This window comes from Musa acuminata, chromosome BXJ1-9 (genome assembly GCF_036884655.1).
Source record: "Musa acuminata AAA Group cultivar baxijiao chromosome BXJ1-9, Cavendish_Baxijiao_AAA, whole genome shotgun sequence".
Taxonomy (NCBI): domain Eukaryota; kingdom Viridiplantae; phylum Streptophyta; class Magnoliopsida; order Zingiberales; family Musaceae; genus Musa; species Musa acuminata.
In genome coordinates, this window is record NC_088335.1 from 2,196,915 (window position 1) to 2,218,351 (window position 21,437).

At 37.8% G+C, this 21,437-nt stretch overlaps 1 non-coding gene across 1 annotated transcript; it reads right to left on the reverse strand.

Annotated features, from left to right (window-relative positions):
- Positions 1 to 406: 406 nt before the first annotated feature.
- On the reverse strand, positions 407 to 14,071 carry LOC103996814 (uncharacterized). Its single transcript, XR_010479029.1, has 14 exons — positions 13,937 to 14,071; positions 13,255 to 13,354; positions 12,994 to 13,124; positions 12,720 to 12,876; positions 12,521 to 12,630; positions 10,979 to 11,062; positions 10,849 to 10,897; positions 10,618 to 10,709; positions 5,924 to 6,053; positions 5,708 to 5,787; positions 4,148 to 5,642; positions 2,736 to 2,849; positions 1,959 to 2,660; positions 407 to 666 (listed from the first exon to the last, which is right to left on the reverse strand). It is a non-coding gene; the product is annotated as an uncharacterized LOC103996814 (transcript).
- Positions 14,072 to 21,437: the final 7,366 nt, after the last annotated feature.

The window sequence follows — 21,437 nt, forward strand, 5'->3', positions numbered from 1 at the left end:
AAAGAGTGGTAAATGACATAAGTGACCTTGTAGATGTGGCAAGCCACGAAATATTTGACATCTTGGATGGACATGTTGATAAAACCAACAATGTTAGAATAAATAAATATAATTTTTTTTAAACCTAACAATAAAATGCTAAAGAATATCTATCTATAAAATATAATCTACAGTTAGCCCAAAAATAATTTTTAATAGTTCAACACTTAAAATGTGATTGTCGTCGCCCGCATGAGGATTGTCATCACCCTCCGTTGTCAGCGCTCTCTTTTATCTTCCATCATACTCCGAATGTAGCTATCTCACCCCTTCACGTCACAAACGAAAATTCCGGACTTACGCGTGCAAAGACAAAGCGAAAATTCGAACCGACGATGAGACAATGTCGCCGAGAAGACATATCCCATATGCCAACCACGATTTCAACTATACAATCACTTTGGGCATTAAATGGTATACACCAATTTAAATAAAATACATATATTTACATGGAAGTTTTTCAATGTAGAGTCGAAGTTTCAGAACAATTCCACGCATAAGCAGCAGTATTTATCATGACCTGGAAAATTTAACGAGACACATCAAGATGACAGCACTCCGTATGCCTTCTCCCTCGAGAACACAAGCATCAGGATTTAGGGCACAATGAAACCAATGTATCCCTCCCTGCAACATGACCAAAAACATCAATCAAAACACGATTTAACACTGAAAACATATAAGACATCATCACAGTGTAGAGTATAAGGGGTTTTATACATATCCTTCAAAGCTTTAAACATGCTTACAAATCTTAATGTAGCATGTATATCCCCCTATATATTAAAAGAATCTCTTCATGTGTTCCTGTCCTTAGCATCCATCCATAAAACCTAGATTAACCATTGCTAACCATGGTTAAAACTAGCTTCTTTGATTTTAAAAATATTTTTTAAAGAAAAATATAAAAGCACCCAAAACATCAATTAGAAGGCATTAATGTAAATTAGAGTTTCAATAAACAGTTTACTTACAATAGATATTGGAATTAAGTTATTGGTTAACTTATCATAGATGCCATGTATAAATTTTTCAAATTTTGAAAGGATAAATATGCTAATAAGTTTAACAGGATAAATACAACAAATCACTTAGCGACTTAGCCATATAATACTAATCCTTGCAACACAAACTAAATTTTAAAAAGAAAATGCCAGATACCCAAGCTAGATAAGTTTTATAAATAAAGGAAAGCAGGAACACAGACAAAAAAAAAATGGGGACCACCTAAATAAGTTATACAAGCTTAAGCAGACACTAGTCAGTTTGAATGCAACAACCATTGGTGATTCCAGATGTTTTAATGTTAAGTCGCATCCATGACAGGCCACTTCGCAAATATCAACAGTGACAGAAATGAGAACCAAATTCCCAGGTCCCCGACACATCATTAATGCAATAAACTCGACACCAGGCATGTACTTAATTTTACATTGCCAAGCAACTGACACAGCTAACCTTGATGATCTTCCTATACTTCATAACATCACAAGTATACGCACACTCCCTCTCATTGAGTAATTAGTAGTTAGTTATTACATGTTAAACAACACCTAACAAACAAATTAGTTATTACTACCATCAGATACAATCGTCCAGCAAAAAGGCAGCTAGACAATCTCAAACACTAATAAATGAAAGCAAGACAATGAACATGCAAATCCATGGCAAATGTTTTCCTCTACAAAAGGAGCTTGACCGTCCAATTGGCATGCGATATATGAAAGGTACAAAACATCTTTATAGCTCGGAAATTTATTAAAGATTCTATGCACTTCTAAAGATTTCCCAGGAATCCAAATGGCATGGCACACCTGATATTTGACAATGTTGCAGATTTCTAGATATATTTTTTTAGCACCCTTCACCAAGTAGCATTCCCTAAAGTTCATTGGCAGATTAAGAAGAAATGTTTATACCTGTTGATGGAAATTGGCCAAATATCAAGCTCTCAGAAAATTTTTGGAAAAAATCTGCTTCAAGGAATCAGCTGTCATCCATGGTCAGAGGTGCCCTTAACAAAGGAGGTCAAAGCTGCGCAGCAACAGATCAGCATTACATTCCAAATGCACGATTGTATAGATCACCTGTACTCGGTATGTGGAACTTGTTTTCATGAGTGCTTGTGTAGTAGTCATTAAGCCCAAATCTCTCGTTTCTGAAGATTTCACTCATGCCTATATCATTGCCAGTCCGTATACCGTTGTAACTGTTACAGGCATCCCACTGGTTATTAGGAAAAGGTGAATTTCTCAGTTGCTGGTATGACAACTGTGAAAATGGAGATACACTGGAATGGCTTTTTGCTAAAAATTGAGATGCAATATATGCATCATTTAATGGCAAGAATCTTTCTCCCATTTGATCTGGTATCCTCATGTTCTGATTAGAAGAAACAGATTGCTGCATCATTAGATGAAGCCTTGGATCGCTACTAGAGGTGCAAATCTGTTCAGGAAATGAAGATTTCAACCCAAATGCTGAATTATTTGGTCCAAGATGTATCCGGCCCTTGCCAATAGCCAATATTGCTGGATCTATAAACTCCACATCACATGAATTTCCAATCAAATCTGATTGATAATTATTTCCACCTGAAGAACAGCCAAGCATATGTTTTTCTGCAAGGGGAAATAAGTCAGCAAAACAAGTATCAATCATGCATGCAGCACGCACCTGACAATATAAGTACAAACCTGTGTAGCCCTCATATGCCTGGTTAAATCTGTCTGGTATAGAAAACCCTGGGGGTGGAGCTCTGCTTGGAGCTGAGAATCCAGGTGGAGCTGTTATCTTAGCCTTCGAGACACCTTCGAATAAAAAGTAGGATTTTAAATATATAGAGCTAAAAGCATAGGAGACACAAAATGCAAAGACTTGCACATTAAATGTTAGCAATTATACTGAAACAGAGAAGCAATGAACTGATTTGCTCCAAGGGGTAGAGGGGGCAACGAACACAATGATTGTACAATAAGGTGAGATAATTAATTAAGTAAACAAGATGCTCTTAGCTGTTTTGATCACCATCTGCAGAATCATTCACCACCTGTTGCCATGTCAATAGTTTGTTGGAAAGGATTGAGGAAGAAGGAAAAGGAAGGTGAGGGTTTAGCTCTTAGACTCTTAAGAAAACGTCATGGAAGCACAGAGTAGTCTCAAATCGTGTGTTTTCTTCAAAGAAAATCCTTTTCTTTACCATCATTGCACTGCATAATTGTTTAACTCGTAAGGTGATTAGAAGTATCGTGGCAACAATACGGCTCGTCACTATCTCCATAGTTGTAGGCAGGTAAGTTTTGGGTCTCTTCTCTGTCATATATCTAATAGTTCTTTATTGCGATAACATATTTATAAAACATTGATCAACATTTATTTTAATATAAGTACATAATATATATATTTTTTCTTAATGAACTATTATCTATATTTTGGAATTATTTACTTTTATATGTTTCTGAGAGCATACATTGACCCTCTCTAAACCTTGCGTTAATGAAGCCCCCGTCCACTAGGTTACATATCATATCTATCTTTAATATATTTTTCTTTTTCATCTTTTTCATTAAGAATCTTTAGGCATATATAATTCTAAACTGTCATTTTACCAATTTACCCTTTCTGCTGTTTATTTATTGTAGTATATATTTCAATCGATCCAATTTGGCAATTTTTCATCCCAGATCAGATCACACTGAACCATTCTATCCCCTATCTGGGTTGTGTGAACTTTGATCAATGTATTAATTAAAAGAAAAAAAAGAGTTAAAAGGTATTGGTGAGGATTTATCATCTTCTAGCTTAGCAGCATGTTGCTTGTTGATAATACCTTTCAGGCATGGCAATAATACCATTGGATAGAAGCCTCTTAACCATCAAGAGAACAGTCATATCAATGGATAGAGATTCAATTGTGGCAGACAATTAAAAACACAAATAAGCGAGCAAAATTATTATTAGACCTGTTATACACAAAGCAGAAGCAAAAAGAGCATAAACATGACAAAGAAATAGATTGACAGAGGACCAGTAAATACATCAGATTATTGCGTCAAATATTTCAAAAACATAGCTTCAGAGATGTATAAAACAAGCAGGAAATACTTACTAGTAGTCCTATCAGACAAGGTGTCACCACTGGTAATAACATAAGAACCGTCAGAATCATTGAATTGAAGTCTGTTATGAAAACTATCTTTGTATGAATCCTGTGATAAGGAGTGAAGTCTCTGAGCATTATCAATTTCTCCAACATGAGGTTCTAAAAGACTTGCTTGACTTTCTTGCCTGGCAAAAGAAAATCTGGACTGGTTACTGGTTAGTGATTTCCATGAATTTGATAGCTTAAAAGACCCATCTTGTTCCTCCTTTTCACCAAGCAGCTTAACCAAACTGTCAGAGGAGGATAATGAATCATCCCATGGATTGAAATCTAGTGACAATATGTTCGAAATTATGTTGCTCTCGCCCATTTTATCTACACTAGAATTGTTGTCACCACCAGTTCTCATATTTTCTTCCATGCAGTTGAACCCAGGACAACTCAAATCGCTCCTGCTAAAAGAGTTGGAGCTTATGTCATCCTCTCTATGTCCATTGTGAACTGCAGATTCTTTGTCACCTAAGGAACACATGGTGACCTGCTTTCTATCCATGTCCAATGAACTATCAATAAATTGGTGTTGTTTACTTCCGAGTCCATCACTGCAGGAGGTAGAACTTGCATGATTTGTATTAGTATCTTGGGGACTTAGACAAGGTACAGACTGATTGTTATGCACTTTCACAGAATCTTCCTTCCCATCAATAAAGGAGATCAATTGTTGTTTTGAGCGCTTAGAATTCCAATCAGTTAATTCATTTGTGCTCAATGCAACTGGGGCTGAATCTAAATCTCGACTTCTGGACCTCTCACTTGAGCAGAGATCAGAGGATAAGGTTTGATGCTGGTCAATATCTAACTGATTCTCCATATCATGGCCGTCTATATTAACTGAAGAAAATCCTGAACCCATGCTCTGCACCTCACCATTAACAACAGTAGAATCATGGATAACTCTATCAGGACCAGAGTTGCTAAATTGTCTAACATGGTTTTTAGAAATAATGGTATTTCTTGGCTTCATGTCAATACAATTTAAAGCAATGTCTCTTTCCTTTTCTTCAAGTGCTACAGCTGGAGAGCTAGATAAGGAACCTGATGAAACATGGGAAGTATCGCTTATCTCTGAGACAACCTGTTTTGACCATTCCGATGAAGATATTTGGTGCTGCCTGCCAGCGTCAGGTCATCATTTGATGAAGGTCTTAAAGAAGAATCATCATTGACGATTGTCTCTGGTGATAGAGTCAGTTGTAAATCTGCCAAAGTACCAAGTTGTAAAGGTTCCAATGGACCAGATATGGCACCAACAGCTTCCTTGCTTTCAGGTATCTTTGATGTCATAAGTAATCCATCATGCTGCGCCGAAGAATGCTTTGGACTTCTCGACAATAAAGAATGTAAAGATGAATTGTTGATAGTCTCTACTTTCTGTTTGGCATGAGTTTGAGAGTACTGTACACTTGAAGCCAAAAGCCGGCAATTTGAACCACGAAGTCCCCTGTAAATAATTGAAATATTAGCAAAAATGACCTTTGCCAATACAGGGCATTAAAAGAAACATACCATGAAGCAGCGGCTGGTAATGCATTGGACTTCCCAGCACCCGTATTAAGAGGTAAACCTTTGACTAGACTTGAGGCACTCTGCATAAAAATATATCTCGGTCAACAAAGAGAGTGAATGAGACCTAATCATAACAAAACATAATGCAAATAACTTCACTTAAAGTGGCTAATCCTATAAAAACGCATGCCTATGCCCCAAAAGAACTTGACTTACATTACAGGCACTCTTGACTGGATGCTTGTCCAAGACTGTTCCATTGTTGTTCAAGTCATCCATTGGTGAGGGTAAAACATTTCCTGAACGACGTTGAGAATTGCTCGAAGCAATTTGTGGAACCCTACTCCTGTGGTACCATATACGAAACAAATTCAGGAGTGCAAGTGAACTTACAAAAGACCAAGTATATGAGCAGAAAATAATGTGCCATAAGTAATAAACATTATTTTTACTCAAACGGGAAAAACAATAGAAAATAATTGCTTTGTCATCTGCTGCAAGATGGTCTGAAGTACACAAGGTTTAATTCACATATATACCTAGCTTAGACAATGAACAAGTGTTAAGATGCATCCATCATGGCACCCAGATGGGTCCACATCTGAACATATGACTTGCATAGTCCACTTCAACAATTTAGGACTAAACTTTACTTGAATCACACTGGCTGAAATACATTATATACGAGCTTTGAACTATTAGGTTACTTGGATAAAGTATTGAGAACAAATGGCATGAAAGCAAGTCCACGGACATCACTTGGTGGTTAACACGCGAAATATACTGCAGCTTAGCATTAATGTCACATCTGGCATGCACAGGCTAGAGATGACACAATGTTCTCACTTATTAAGGCATAATTTATTGGCCAATCAACAATAACTTGAGCTTGACTATATATTAGTTACTAGGTCAATAGATCATTTATTTAGTCACTGAAACTTCATGCATGGATCTGGCTGGAACAAACTATGCCAAAGTGGAAACCCATAAAGAACTCTATCTTGCATATTATGAAGTAATTATCTTGTTGCATTAGTCAGGATGACAATTTACATTAATCCAAAATATTATTTCTCATATAAACGGAAATCTAAACACAATAACCCTTCGGATAATTTGTAATTTAAATAAACAAAAATTTCAAACTTCCTATGTTAAAACAATTGGTCTATCAAGTTACTTTTGGTTCAACCAAGACATGCCAAACATTTCTTTTACAAGTTCAAGACAAAGCTCATCAGATATAATCAATGATTTGCTGGATCGGTCAATTCAGGTCAGGATAGGCCATGGATGATTCAACATCATCATTTATTTATGTAGATCATTAAAATCCAAGCAAAACCAGCAGAACCTCTAAGAATTGGATGCCCCATACAGGAATCAACGAATTCTTGCTGATTCCATGTTTCTATGATGGTCAACAAAGAAATGAAGACAGGGATAAGAGGAAAGAAAACTGTGGTGACTGTGCTGGTCATGGCTTCCACTATTTCTCCGGTAAAAAGACGCTGCAAGAGGGAGGGAAAAGGTATTTTAATATCTTAAAATTTGTGGCTCTCACTGAAAGTGAGATGTAGATGAGAGAGAGACGGAGGGAGGGTCTGGGAGAGAGAGAGAGAGAGAGAGAGAGAGAGAGAGAGAGAGAGAGAGAGAGTGGAAGGGAGTAGAGTGAAGAAGATGGACAGTTGAGGACGGTGCACGACGCCAATCAACAAGAGGAATGATTACTTAACAGAAGGGATGATTTCAAGGAATTCAGTAGCGGAGTCCAGGTCCATAACAATAATTCAAGTCATAGAAACAACTACTTGCATCGTTGTGTACCAGGACCTTCAGTTTCCCTATTAGAAAAAGCCTTATGCATTGGGATGACCTATATAAACTTTTGGAACAACATATTTTTTGTTATATCATAATTTTAAGATTATGCAGTAAAAGGACCATACAGAAAACATACAATTAGTATTATATAGTATGCAGGAGAAAATCTTAAAATACAATATAAAAATAATTAATGAATATGGATTATGCCATCAGAAACTATATATCCTAAAACTGTAAAATCCAAAAACATGGCTCGCCATTGCATACTCAATTGAGTTAAATGGTGCATATTACTTCATGTTGAAGTAAATGATATCATGCAAATACAACAAAACAAGCTATCTCCCATGTTTTACTTGATACTTGTATGGTTTCTGCTTCTTTCTTAGCATTTTCTTATAGCCTCACTTGAAAGGTGCTCCATTTCTGCATATGTATCATAGGAGGCACTTGGAATCGTATTTTCTTAATTTATATTCTTCTCTACGTTAGAGTTTTCAAAAGGCATTTGGATCTCGCCTCGCCCAAGCAAGGCACTTGGAATCATATTTTCTTCGGGTATATTATTCTCTACAACAGAGTTTCAAAAGGTGCTCAGGTGCTCAGGCGCTCAAGCAAGGCGAGACTCAAGCGCCTCATTGCTGATTTGGGCGAGCGATTGAAGGAGGCACCACTTAGGCGCACACCTCAGCTCAGGCACTAGGCGACTCGGGCGTATGCCCAAGCCAATCTTGGGCTGTTCAATCTGCATTCAATCATAGGCGACTAAGTTGGCTCAACCAAACCAACTTGATTCAACTTACTTCCCTCAAATCCCCCCTTCCCCCTCGAACCCTAGTGAAAGGAACTCAACGAAACCCTAGCGCTACGCTTGCTACCATATGCATCTTCACCCACTGCCATCTACAACCAGGGAAGTCAAGGGGCGCTCCCCTAAGCACCCAGGCGAAGCGAGGCTTGAGTGTCTGGCAAGAGGTCCAAGCAGGCGCCTTTAATTGAAGCATGGGTAGAGCTTAAATGTATTAGTTCCTTGGTTCTGGTTCGATCAAACTAGATATCTTAACTCCCACCCACCCCACACACACGAGGCCCTACCCCCTTTGGAAACTTAATTGTGATGACAACGTCTTCCTCTCTAATGAACAATGGCGACAACTTTGTCTTCCTCTCCAATGAATGGTGACAGCAACAACTTCGTCTTCGTCTCTAGTGAACGACGACAACGACATCGTCTTCCTCTACCGAGCTCTTCCCCTCTCTCTCCTCTTCCTCCTTTGCTGTCACCCCCTAAGGTAGCCTCCGACAAGCAACTTCCGTGTATAAGGCAGATCTCCATGATGTCTTCTTCTCACAAGAACTCTATATGTTTCTCTTTCCCCTCTCCGACAGCTCCTCTCTTCCTGCTATCCTCACCCTCTCCTCCATCGCCCCTTGCCTTCTCCCCGACAGCTCCCTTCTCCCTCCTACCCCAGCACTGCCCACCACTGTCCTCACCTTGGCCTCCTTCATTTCCACCATTGCCCCCCGACGAACCCTGACAACCATCCTCCCAACTCCTTAGATCCCGACAGCCCCCATCTCCATCCTACTACGACGACCTCTCCATCCTACTACGACGACCTCTCTATCCTCCTACTCCGACCCCAATAGCCCCTCTGCCTCCCCCTCCTCCCCAACAGCTACACCCCTCATTGCCTTCTCTCTACATCTTCCCCTCCCCTCCCAACCAATAATCAACAACATGCCCCCCTTCTTCCTCTTCTTCCCTCTTTTTTCTTTCTCTTGTAATCATATTAATCATTATTAATAATGTTCTATAGTCTACAAACTTGATGATCATTGACTTTCTTAAGGGAATTTATTGGATTTTTAATAGTAATCTTCTCTTGTTTTGTCATTTTTATTATTAGATTTAAACAATATAGTACTTTGGTATTTTAAATGAATGTAAGTTAATATTTTAGTGGTGATATCTGAAAGATAAAGTGATATAGAAAAAATGTAATTCCTCATTTTACTACAGTGATCACATTTCTTCTTAATCATATATTTTTAAAAATTTTAATATTTGCAAGCGCCCAGTGCCTCAAGTGTTTTGACACCTTGGCGCCTTTGACTACACTGTCCCCAGTTTCGTTAGTCGCTGAAGCTTCGTTTGCCACCGTTTATAGCTTCATCTACTACTGCAATATCGTGTGTCGTTGCTTACAGTTTTGTCCGTCGTCATTGTTTGTAGCTTTGTTTCGCTGCTGAGTGCCACTTTCCTCCATATCCTTTCGCCGATTACTTTTCCATTTTCTCTCTTTCTCCTTTTATAGATAACAACAAGTCAGCAACAACTTTGTTAATTTCCAACACCTTTAATGATCTCCTATTTCCTATTTCTATTTCCTGCACCAGCTTGAGGTGGGTGCACTATTAGGAGTTAGGACATAACAGAACAGTATATTATTGGGTAGGAACATCGCAACTTTTGACATTCTTGTTATTAGAATTTAGACAATGTAATTTCGTACTTTATATGATTTCAATTTGATGTCATTTTTATTCCTATTATCATATTTATCAATTATAATATATATTTTTAATTTTAATATTTGGGAGCACCTTGCTTTGCTCGACGAGCACCTAGGCAAGCACCGAGCGCCTTAGGAGTTTTAGGACCTTCGTGCCTTTTGGAACCTAGCACTTGTAAATACACTACAATATTCCACAAAGGTAGGCTGACTCAATGATGATATAGCATTTCAAGCTTGTGCCCACTAAGCATGTTAGATAAAAATTATGCATTAATTTATTATGGCAGCAAGTTTGCCAGTTTAAAATGGCCTAATTACTCATGACATTAAAATTTTTGTGCCATCAAGGCAGCAATAGTAACCTCCACATCTGGAATTGTTTGCAGGACAAACATTAATAATACTGACAATTTGCAGCTCAATAATTTAGTATCTGAAAAAAGGTTCTAGATGGACTCACAACCAATATGATTGCACTTCTAACATGTAGCTGCAATGTAAGGGTCATACTAACAAGTCAAAAAATCACCGTACATGCAAAAAGTGTGGGGAAAAAAATACCTTGTATAAGCAGAAATTATCTCATCTTTAGTGAAGCTATCCTCCTGGCTACCTATGTCATGCAAATATAGACAATCGGGATTGCTGCAAGTCTGAATAAAAAACACAACTCAGAATGGAAATGAAACAAAAAAAATTATCCATGCAAGTCTAATAGATGGAAAACCTTGTATTAGCAGAACTTTTAACAAGTAACAACACAGAAGGGCACAATTAAGCAACTCTACTTACCATATTTCTTAACCATGCACGGCAATACTTTGTGGTACCATAACATGCCCTGACGGAAACCAGTGTCATAGCATCTTAATACGATAATATGCACAAGTCTACAAAAAGAGAATTTTAGTTATGTGCTTACCTCAAGGATTTACCTTCTAACACAAAGTTATGTACAGCTTGTATACATCGAACAGCTTCCTCATCTTTGGCATATGTAATATACCTGTCCAACAAAAGTCGTGTAACATTTAAATATCCTCTAGACAGGAGAAAGCATGAAGAGCAAATGCTGGCAAGCCAAAGCTAAGACATGTCCCAGTTTGTCCAACAAAACAAGCAAACTAACAGTGAAGCTTAGACCACATGAATGGCCATTCGATAACAGCTACTGCAAAAAGCTGTAATGCCACAACTATTTGAGGATGTTTATATAGATTTTTACCTGATGTTGAACACTAAGAAAAGCAACATCACTAGTCAAAGTAAGAGTTATAAAATCTTCTTTTATTGTTTGCAGTGAAATTCTTGCTAGATCTTCAAACTGCCTATCTTAACACAACTAATCATAATGCATCTTAAACAGTTTCCCCCATTACAACTTTGATGGGAGAAGACACCTAATTATTAATAAATGTAACTTCTTTTATCATTTTTTACTGGCTCCACACATTCAATTTATCATCCTCATCTTAGCCACACTAACTTTTATGAGTTTTTTTTCTCAGCTGCCCAACATTATGATCTATAAAGTATAAATGACCTTACAGTTGTCTCACAAAATTCTATCGAAGACGAATTGTAATCTCATTTCCTATAGTCTAACATAGAAATTATTTGCTTGGTTTGCACTTCAGCAAAGCTAAGTGAACTCATCTAATACTTCATAAAATGCAGCACTTCTGAAAAGATTTATTAAGTGTATATATATATATATATATATATATTGGAGACAAAATGTCTAAATTACAATACTGTGTCAACTGTTCTGCAAAAGGCAACCATCAATCAAGGGGCCATCCAAAACATAGGCCGCTAGGCATGAGAATGATGCCTAGGACACATTGCACCGGAAGTACCAAAGTAAAAGTAACTTCAGAAGGAAAACCTTAATAAAGATAAGGTAAGTTTATATGTCAAGAGTAATTTAAAGAGGGCGAATTACCGACTCATCACAATCTAATACTAAATTCTGCGAAAATTTAGTCATCAAACTGTAATATCAATCAAAACATCAGGGAAAATAACAAAGTAGGCATCTAGGAGGATGACGATGTCATTTAGATCATAAAACACCAAAATGCAAATACACCATCATAGATCACTAAACAAGGAAACATATGAGAAAGACATTTTCCACTATAGGACTTGAAAAGGTTTAGAAAGTCAAGTCTAAGCAAGTCACTGACATGATTGTGCGTGCGTGCGTGCGTGTGTGTGTGTGTGTGTGTGTGTGAGAGAGAGAGAGAGAGAGAGTGTGTGTGTGTGAGAAAGTTTAGCCTTTGTTTAAAAAGAAAAGGTCAACTGAAGAACCAGCATAATCAAAATTTAGATTCTTGGTGATAAAAATGCTTATAGAATATAATTTTCTCTTCTATACATGAATTTGTGGTGAAGAAAAAAAAACATGTCTTCACACCTTAACCAAGAGGACAACATAGTGAACCGGTGCAAAGAGACTTACACGCCAAATGCGCTGTTACTTGTTTTCTGGAAAGATGTTCCAGCAGGACGAGAAATTGAAACCTTTAGAACTTTCCCATACTGACCAAAGTATTCTTTGCGCTCAAGAATCTGATGCAGAAACATGGCTACCTATTAAAAATGTCATGTGTACAGATATAGGATATTAATCTTGGTGCAGTAAATGTCAAAGTCCATACACTTTCATCACATAAGCTGGTCGGTAATCCAGTTATGTATACAAGATTTTTTTGCATCACTCTGACACTGCTAAGATGCTTCATAGCTTCTGCAGATATCTTGGTCTTTGCTCTTTGAGACTTTTGCTTTTTCTCAGAATACATCTCAGCTATTATCCTGGCCCCAAGGGAAGAGAAATTTCATGTGAACTCTTGGTATGATATATAAAACAAAGAATAAATTGATTGGATTAATGAAAGCAGAAAGTAGCAGAATTATAACACAATGATTAACCTCTCAGAATTGGCAGCAGCCACTTTAAGGACTCTGTCTTTATCATAAGGTGTACGGCATGCTGGACACCGAGCCTCGGTGTCTTCTTTCTCGGCCATCTCAATTATATGATGCCAACACCAAATACAAATCTATGCATAAAAGAAAATGCAAGATGAGACATCAAACCTAAAATATTTTATATCAACAGCAATGCATATATTTAAACAAGATAGATCATCTCTGAAAGTTTAATGCTTTTTGCATGTAAGGGACTCGCACCTCATAGCCACATTTGCAAGGCTTCAACTGTTGGTCAGTAAGATCCATCTCCTCTGCGCACAGAGGGCAAGTCCTTTCTCCATCGTCACTCATTGTCGCGCTTCAGACAAATGAAGGTTTCAGACCGATAATAATGAAGCAAACAAATCAGCAGGCACAATTTGTCGTCGATAAGGAAACAAACATAATAGCAGCATAAACTTTGCTTTTTGATACTGACAGATCAGCAAATACACAACAAAATCCGTTCCCAAGTACAAATATTCCCTCTAGCCGACCCAATCGTGGGTACTAACAACCCCAATCTCCTCGCCTCGATCACCCAATTAGATTATTTTAGGGGAAAAAGCAAATAAAAGCCTAAAATCAAGAAGAATTGACAAACAAACTAATTCAATTTTATAATCTGACAAAATCCTGAACCGGTTAAAATCTCTCCATGCATGCACACAAAGTAACCGCAAAATACAGAAACCCTAAAGATCCATCAGAGAAATCATATAAATTCACCTGCATATCGTCGCGATGCGGAGAAAATCGAGACAAAATTTCAAGATCAATCGCACACCAGCGATCCTAAGCACAGAAATAATTCAAGGAAACGAACAGATCTGAAGAAAGACGCGGAATCCGATCGAAAATGAAACCATATCGAGAGAGAGATCGAAGAGGAAATACTTACGTTGGGAGCGGGGAGGTTGCGGAATCGGAGAGGGAAGGATCAAGAGGCCGAGCTCGAGCGAGGGGCGAAAATACGGAGAGAGGAGAGGAAAGGGGGAAAAAATAAGGAGAGGTCGGGAAGACCCCAAACACCCCCCCCGGGGGGTCGATTTCTAGTCTCTTTCTTGCGTTTTTGCCCTTCTTTTATTTCTTTTTGTATTTTGGCCTGCTCCCCACCGACACCAAACAGCCCTTATATTTCGGACAATTACCATCCAAACCTTCCTTTCAGCACTATTTCTATTATTAGTCGCGCGATCGCCGTGATTGGCTACCTGCCTTACGATTGGAGGAAGTGTGGGTTGATTTGTGGCACCACATTAACGTACCAATCATAAAGAAGATAGAGGATAGAGCAATCAACGAGCGGGTATTAGGAATGGTTATATCAGCTTTGCCCCCGGTCGGCCGCAGCGTTTGGCTCCGCGTGAAATCCATTCCGGAAGAGCACGTCGTAACGTGGCAAGCTACCATTTGCAGATTAGTGGGGACGGCCGGCCAATCGAGATAATATATCGGAATTTTTTATATCGGAATTTTAAATTTAATGCATGGTAGCCATAGTTTCGTGGCAGGTGAATGATGCGTCATGGTCATGTCATGCATGGTGGCCATAGTTTCATGGTAGGTAATCGATACATAAAGATTCATCGATGACTGGTGAGGATGATGAGAGGGTCCGTGGGACATGGCAAGATGAAGGTGGTGGGCATCCCTATTTCGTGATCTGGTGAAGCACATCCAAGCCTAGAAAAGCATGTGAACGATCCAATCATCAACTTCAACTTAAGTCTGGTTAAGGCTCGATTAAGTTCGATTCGATATCGAAATCAGTTAGGAGCCAAACTTGATTTTAGTCGAGCTATGTTTGACCGAGATTGGACGTGGCTTGAGTTTGAATGACCTACTTTGATAATCAATCTTGCTCTAAATGGTTGCTCATTGAAAATACATATGAGCATATCGGCAAACGACCGAGAATTCTAGTAGGTTAAATCTTAAATTGTTCATTTGTTGGAGTTGATTTTGGATCATTTGAACTGGAAGCTAATTTGTATCTAATATAGTTCCTTTTAAGTTGATTTCAGAAAAATTCATTAAATTGAATATTCGATCTCTCGAAATTAAGTCGGGGATAGTCCAAACAACTTTCGTTCGATAATCAATGCTCGACTTAAGTAAGTCGGAACGATGGATAGAGTTACTCGATTACTTATCTCATAACAAGTATAGGTGGCAGAGCAAAGGTAGAAACAAGGGGCACAAACATATGTGGAGTTTGACGAGCTAATTGGGTAAGGTGAGGAAGGTATGGAATGACAGTTCGAACTATTCACATTAGAACTTACATTTACTGAAGTAGAGTGTAGAAAGGTTTCTAGAGAAGGATTTGAGGAGATGTTTAGTAAAGGTTGGATCTCGAAAAAAATCATAAAAAAGATTAGGGTCAAGAACAGATTGAGGGATTTTTCTATTTGAACCCCCATCGGACCCTGAATTTTGGAGATGCTCGAAACTGAAGTAAAATACCAGGCCGTAAACCGGTTGGTCCATCCCCCACTACGATCGACGGGACCCTCTTTGAGGTTGCCCGACAGATGGTCTGATGATATTTTTAGGAGGTTTTGATCTTCGAGGTTTCTTGCCTAAGATGGTTCCTAATGATATTTTTTTTAAGATATTGTAGTTGCCCCTTCTATGTAGCAACAAAATGACAGAGTTTATTTTATGTTGTCCGAGCTATACGCCAACTCGAATCCAACTTGGTTCTTTATTGAGCCAATCTTAGAAAATTTTATCAAGATGGACATCCGATCCAAGTAAAATTAAGTTAGAGGCAATCTTGATAATGCCCCTCCGATGTTTATTCAGTGCTCAAATCAGGAAAATTGAACTAGTCAAATAAACCATATTTTGTTTACCGTAATTGTATTATGTATTACGCATACATGTGCGATCCCTTTTATAGTAGGCTCCGAGAGAAGATATTACATAGTTTGTTTAGTAAGACATGACTATAATAGCCCAATGACCTCATATTATTATATTCATTTATTATTTGGTTTAGAATATCGAAGTTGTCATTAGACAGTTCCATCATGCTAGTTTAGCTCAGTCATGTGTTGATCAATAGCTTGAACATGTGATGTGCGGGCTCTTGCTATACATATGGCAAGAACAATGGTGTGGAATGCTGACGAGTTAGTCACATAAGGTATTGATAAGATAGCCATGTCATTCTTACTCTAACACTATTAAACCCATGGATATATAAATAGATTGAGGAGGGTGACCTTGATAATAATGATAAGGTTGCTCATTTATAACTTAAAAAATAGAATTTAAGTTATGAAAATAGTCTATTTATATTTAGAGATAAGACAATTTAGATGAAAAATATTTATCTTAATAATGACTCGACACATGATGGTAAAGGGAAATAGACCTCGGTTTACAATTGGGCTACATGGATATCAATCCAAGCAGAAGACTAGGAGAATATTTTGCTTGTATCGTAAAATATTCTCTAATATAAAAAATCTAGTATACAATAATAATCAAGGCTGATTGGTTATTATAAACTTTTACTATGTTTTGTAACTGACTAAAGCATTGGAGGGGCTACATCAGAGACCTTTTTTATCTCTATCTTCATGTAGGTCAAACATCAAGCAAGCATTTGACCATTCTTAGCCATCGAGCAAGCGTCTGAGTCCCTTCGAGCAAGAGGACTTCTTGCGTGCATGGGCTTGACTCAAGTTAAAATAATTTAGTCATCTTCCTTTTTATCATTATGGTATTATAATGAGGACCCATGTCATAAGAACGTCATCGGTTAACCTACTCAACATGTAATATAGCAAATGCGCTCCACCCTCGACCCAAAACATGGTTAGAACACCACAAAGTATATAAAGCATCTCATGCATCACTTCACCGACAAAAGCATCTCAATTTCTATTGTGTGATACATTCTTAAGCGGACAAAAGCATCTTACGTATCTAATGTGTTCTTAATGAACAAAAGCATATGAACATCCATCACAGACATAAGTGTCTTTGACACGTGATATGCCATGTATGTATAAAAGCATCAAAAGCATTTGATACATCATTTGCGGATGAAAGCATCTCAATATTTGATACATCCTTCACAAATATAAGCGTATCCAACATGCGATGCACCCTTTACAAACAAAAGCATTTAAAGCATTTAATACATCCTTCATGCACAAAAGCATCCCAATGTCTGATGTATCCTTTGTAGACATAAGCATCTCTAATGCATGATGTGTCTGTCATGAAAAAAAAACATATGAAGCGTCTAATGAGTCCTTTGCTAACAAAAGTATCTTGACTTCTAGTGCATCTTTCATAGACATAAGCATCTCTGACACATAACGTATCATTTACAAACAAAAGCATTCAAAGCATCCAACACACCCTTCATGGGTAAAAATATATCTTGATGTTCGACGCATCCTTTGTGAATGTGAAGGTTTGTAACTCCAAATTTATGGATAAGTGAGCAAATTGGCCTAACAAAGTTGCCTAATATGGGTAGATTGGAAGCACTTATAGTTGATTGCGAAGTAATATGTCTAATATGGATAAATCGAGAGCACGCATAGTTTATCGACCATGCAAAGCAAGTCGAGAGCCCCTATGGTTGATCACAAAGTAATTTGCCCTATGGACAAATCAGGGACACCCATAGTTGATTGATCACATAAAGTAAGCAACTCATTGTGGGCAGCTTAGGATCGCCTGCAATCTGATTGAAGTGTAAGATTATCTGCTCAATGAGGGTAGATTTGTTAGTTATGGGTGTCTTACAAGCCAATCATGTGAGTGATGGGACTTGTGACACACTGCGATAATCTCTTTGCTTATTATTACTAAAATTTTATCATATTATATATTATCTAGGTATATATTATGATATTCTTGGATCTGTGCAATAGAAAACAGATCATAATGATATCACGATAATGAGACTGATTCGCTTTTAAACATAGACCTTAAATCATCCCGATCATAGGTTACTCGAGAGGGACATCGAGATAACCGGACAGACTAGTGTGCTATATACTCGTCCATATGATGAAGATAACTGGTCTCATAGTCGCTCATGGGGGGACACTAGAGGTACAGTGCATGTGCTAATTAGAGAATGAGTTCACTGATTGATTTGCTTATGGAATGCTAGATAGTTAATGATACCTAACGTCAGATAATGATTCTGTGGTCCCAATTATGTGTTTGATTCTTAGACTTGAGACACCAATGATGCATCTTGTATACTACATTCTTTGACACTGGACTTACAAGTTTGAAAGTTTCAGATTTGGTATAATCGATTACCGAGAATGACAACCAACCTTACGAAGGCAATTGGGTATCAACAAAGGATCATCCACTCCTGGTATCGTGAGAGAAATATCTTATATGTGCTCGCTCAGACAAAATCTCAGGCCAAGGTCACTCGGATTAAGAGAAGAGTTATTTGTGAGAATCCGATTAAAGCAAGATTCGAACTGGATTCTATATGGGCCTAACATTATCATGCCTAATATATAGTCTCTGGGATATTAGATGGATAAAAAAATATAGATATACGGTAATTATGGACAAATAGGTCCGATGGATTAGATCTCTTGTACCATTAGGTGACTATGGCATAGTAGCCTAGTATATCCATAATCAATGAGTCAAGTGAATTATTATAGAGATAATAATTCACTATATTAGAAGGAATTCTAAGTCAGAAGGAGTTCTGACAGGATCGACTCACGGTCAGCTTGATATTGGGCCTAACGAGTCAGACATATATGGTGGATGTTGCGACTAGTAGAGGTGCATATATGAGATATATGTGGAGCCTTTATTTACATCCTATGGATGAGATCTAATAAGACTGGATAATTGGATAGAGATCCAATACCCAATAATGGCATGATCCATTAAGGGTTAAGCTGCATGCACCTTTATAAATATGACAAATCTCAAAGTTCATAGGCTAGAGCTTTTGATGGTTGCCTCTCCTATTCTCCTCGGTCTCCTCTCCTCCTCCTTGGCTCCAGTAGCCTTGTGATTCGTGTGGAGAGGGAGATCTCACAACGATATGAGAATTATCATCGTTGTATATGTCGTGTGGATCACCGCTAGAGAGGAGTATACAAGTTCTCCTTCATCCTCTCTATCAGATATGGAAATTTCAGATATATACGATCTCCCTATGTAACACTTTTTACATGATATGTGTGATATTTAGTTTTGCGATTTTCTCGCACACCAATCGTCGCATAATGACCAAGTACTTGACTTTGATAAATTTATTTTTATTTTTTATTTTTTGCACTGCGCATGAGATGTCAATTTGAGATTTCCCATCAAGATCGAGGTTCACTAAAGTTGATTGACCAACTGGAGGCCACCTTGCCCACTTGAGTTAGGTCCCTTGGCTCCATTTTAGTATTGGGTAGAGACGATAATACACTTGAGGTAGACTTCTCAACTTCACTTCAATATATTGGTGATGTTATATATGACTTGGTTGGTGGGGCAATGCTGAGCACCTTGGCTTGTTCCACATCCCGATGTGGGCGTCTTGACACCTTATAGGATATTGGGTAATGATATGGGCTAAAACTAGTTGTAACATACTTCAATCATCGGATGTGGGCCTCGTTGCATCTCAGCTATAGATTGAGTTAATGTAGGCTAGATTAGGCAATGAAAGACCTATATTGCCTGATATGGGCCTCGCGACATCTCCGTTACAGATTGAACAACGACAAGCTTCCACTATCTGATGCGGGTCTCTTTGCAGCCCTGCAGTAGAAGCTAACAATGTTGAAATCCGTATAGCATAATAGATATGGAAATTCTATGTGAGTCATCTTCTCCTTCATCAAACTCCACACATTGGGGTCCATGATTGAGCGCTCTTCGGAAATGTTTACCCTTAAAGAATTTCATACCAATTATTCCTCTACAAAGTACCCTAATTGATACCCTGTTGACATATCGAAAAGATGAGGTTGAGAGAAGGGGTAGATGGAACTCAACATCTTCATTGTAAATTAAGCATCCCCACCGCTTGATGTGGATCCCTCGGTGACCTTATAGTAGGTATATAGAAACTTTCCTCTTTTCTCTCATGTGAGCCCCTTGGTAGCCCTGTAGTTGGTCAAACGTAGCATCTCACATCGCTCAACTTATTTCACAATAGAGCAACATATTGATGATGGACTTCCATTGCCCAATGTGGGCTTCTCAGCATCTTCATTATGGATCATATGATGACAAGCTTCGACTACCCAATGTGGCTTCCTCGACATCGTTGCAGTAGGGATCGATCATTATCTCCTCTATTGCCAAATGTGGCCATATCGACTACTCTATAACAAATTGGTTGATAACTCTATAGTGAATCGATTGTCATTTCCTTTATCGCCCAATGTAGACGCCTGAGTGCAACTATATAAGGTCAGTCATGTCCATCTTTTATTATCTGAAGTGGATGGATTGACCAATTCGTCGAGATACTCTACCCGACATATGCTCATTAGCATTACTCTAGTAGTTTAAGTAGCATAATTTCCCCCTCCACTACTTGATGTAAAACATCAAAATAGTTTAGTTGACATCATCTCTTCTTCCATTGTTTGATGCATTCTTCTCAGGCTAAACAAAAAAATACACCTAATGCGCCCTTCTCGAGTTAAGCATCGAAGGGTGTCTAATGTGCTCGCTAAGTCAAGAGTTAAAGAGGTTGCCTATTGCACTAGTGACCAATATATTGAGCCAACATATGAATACACTTCCAAATCCCTCCAAGAGAATTCCTAAAGTATACATGATAAAAAAATATTAGCCTCGATTAATGCTTGACACATGGTAACTTAATTGGTATAAAGAGGAAGGCATCAACCAACTGTTAAGCCTAAATGGACATAAACCTAACATAAAATGTCGATGAAATATTTTACCCGTGCTAAAGAATATTTTTCTGATTAAATCTACTATAAAAAACTTATCAGACCATAGTAATAAGGGACCCATTTAATTTTGATCGTCAAGCAAACGTTCAAGCCCTTCTTAATCACCAAATAAGCATTCTAGTCACTTTGACCACAGCAAAGAACTTCTTGCACATGAAATCTTAAACTAAGTCACTGCCCACATCCACATATTGTTCCTTCCTTAATCCTATATGGATAATAACAAAATATAGGCTGATTAAATCAATTAGTCCAAAAAATAATAAAAGATGATTGATCAATTATCTATTAAATTGGAAATGCTAAAGTATTATTCAGAACATATCTCTATAAAAAGTATATAGAACCATGAAAATTAGAAATATATTATCCAGTTGCTATCGTAACGTTGCCCATATCATTTAACATCAATGTTTCATAATATAATATAAATATTTAGTATTTTTAATAAAAAGT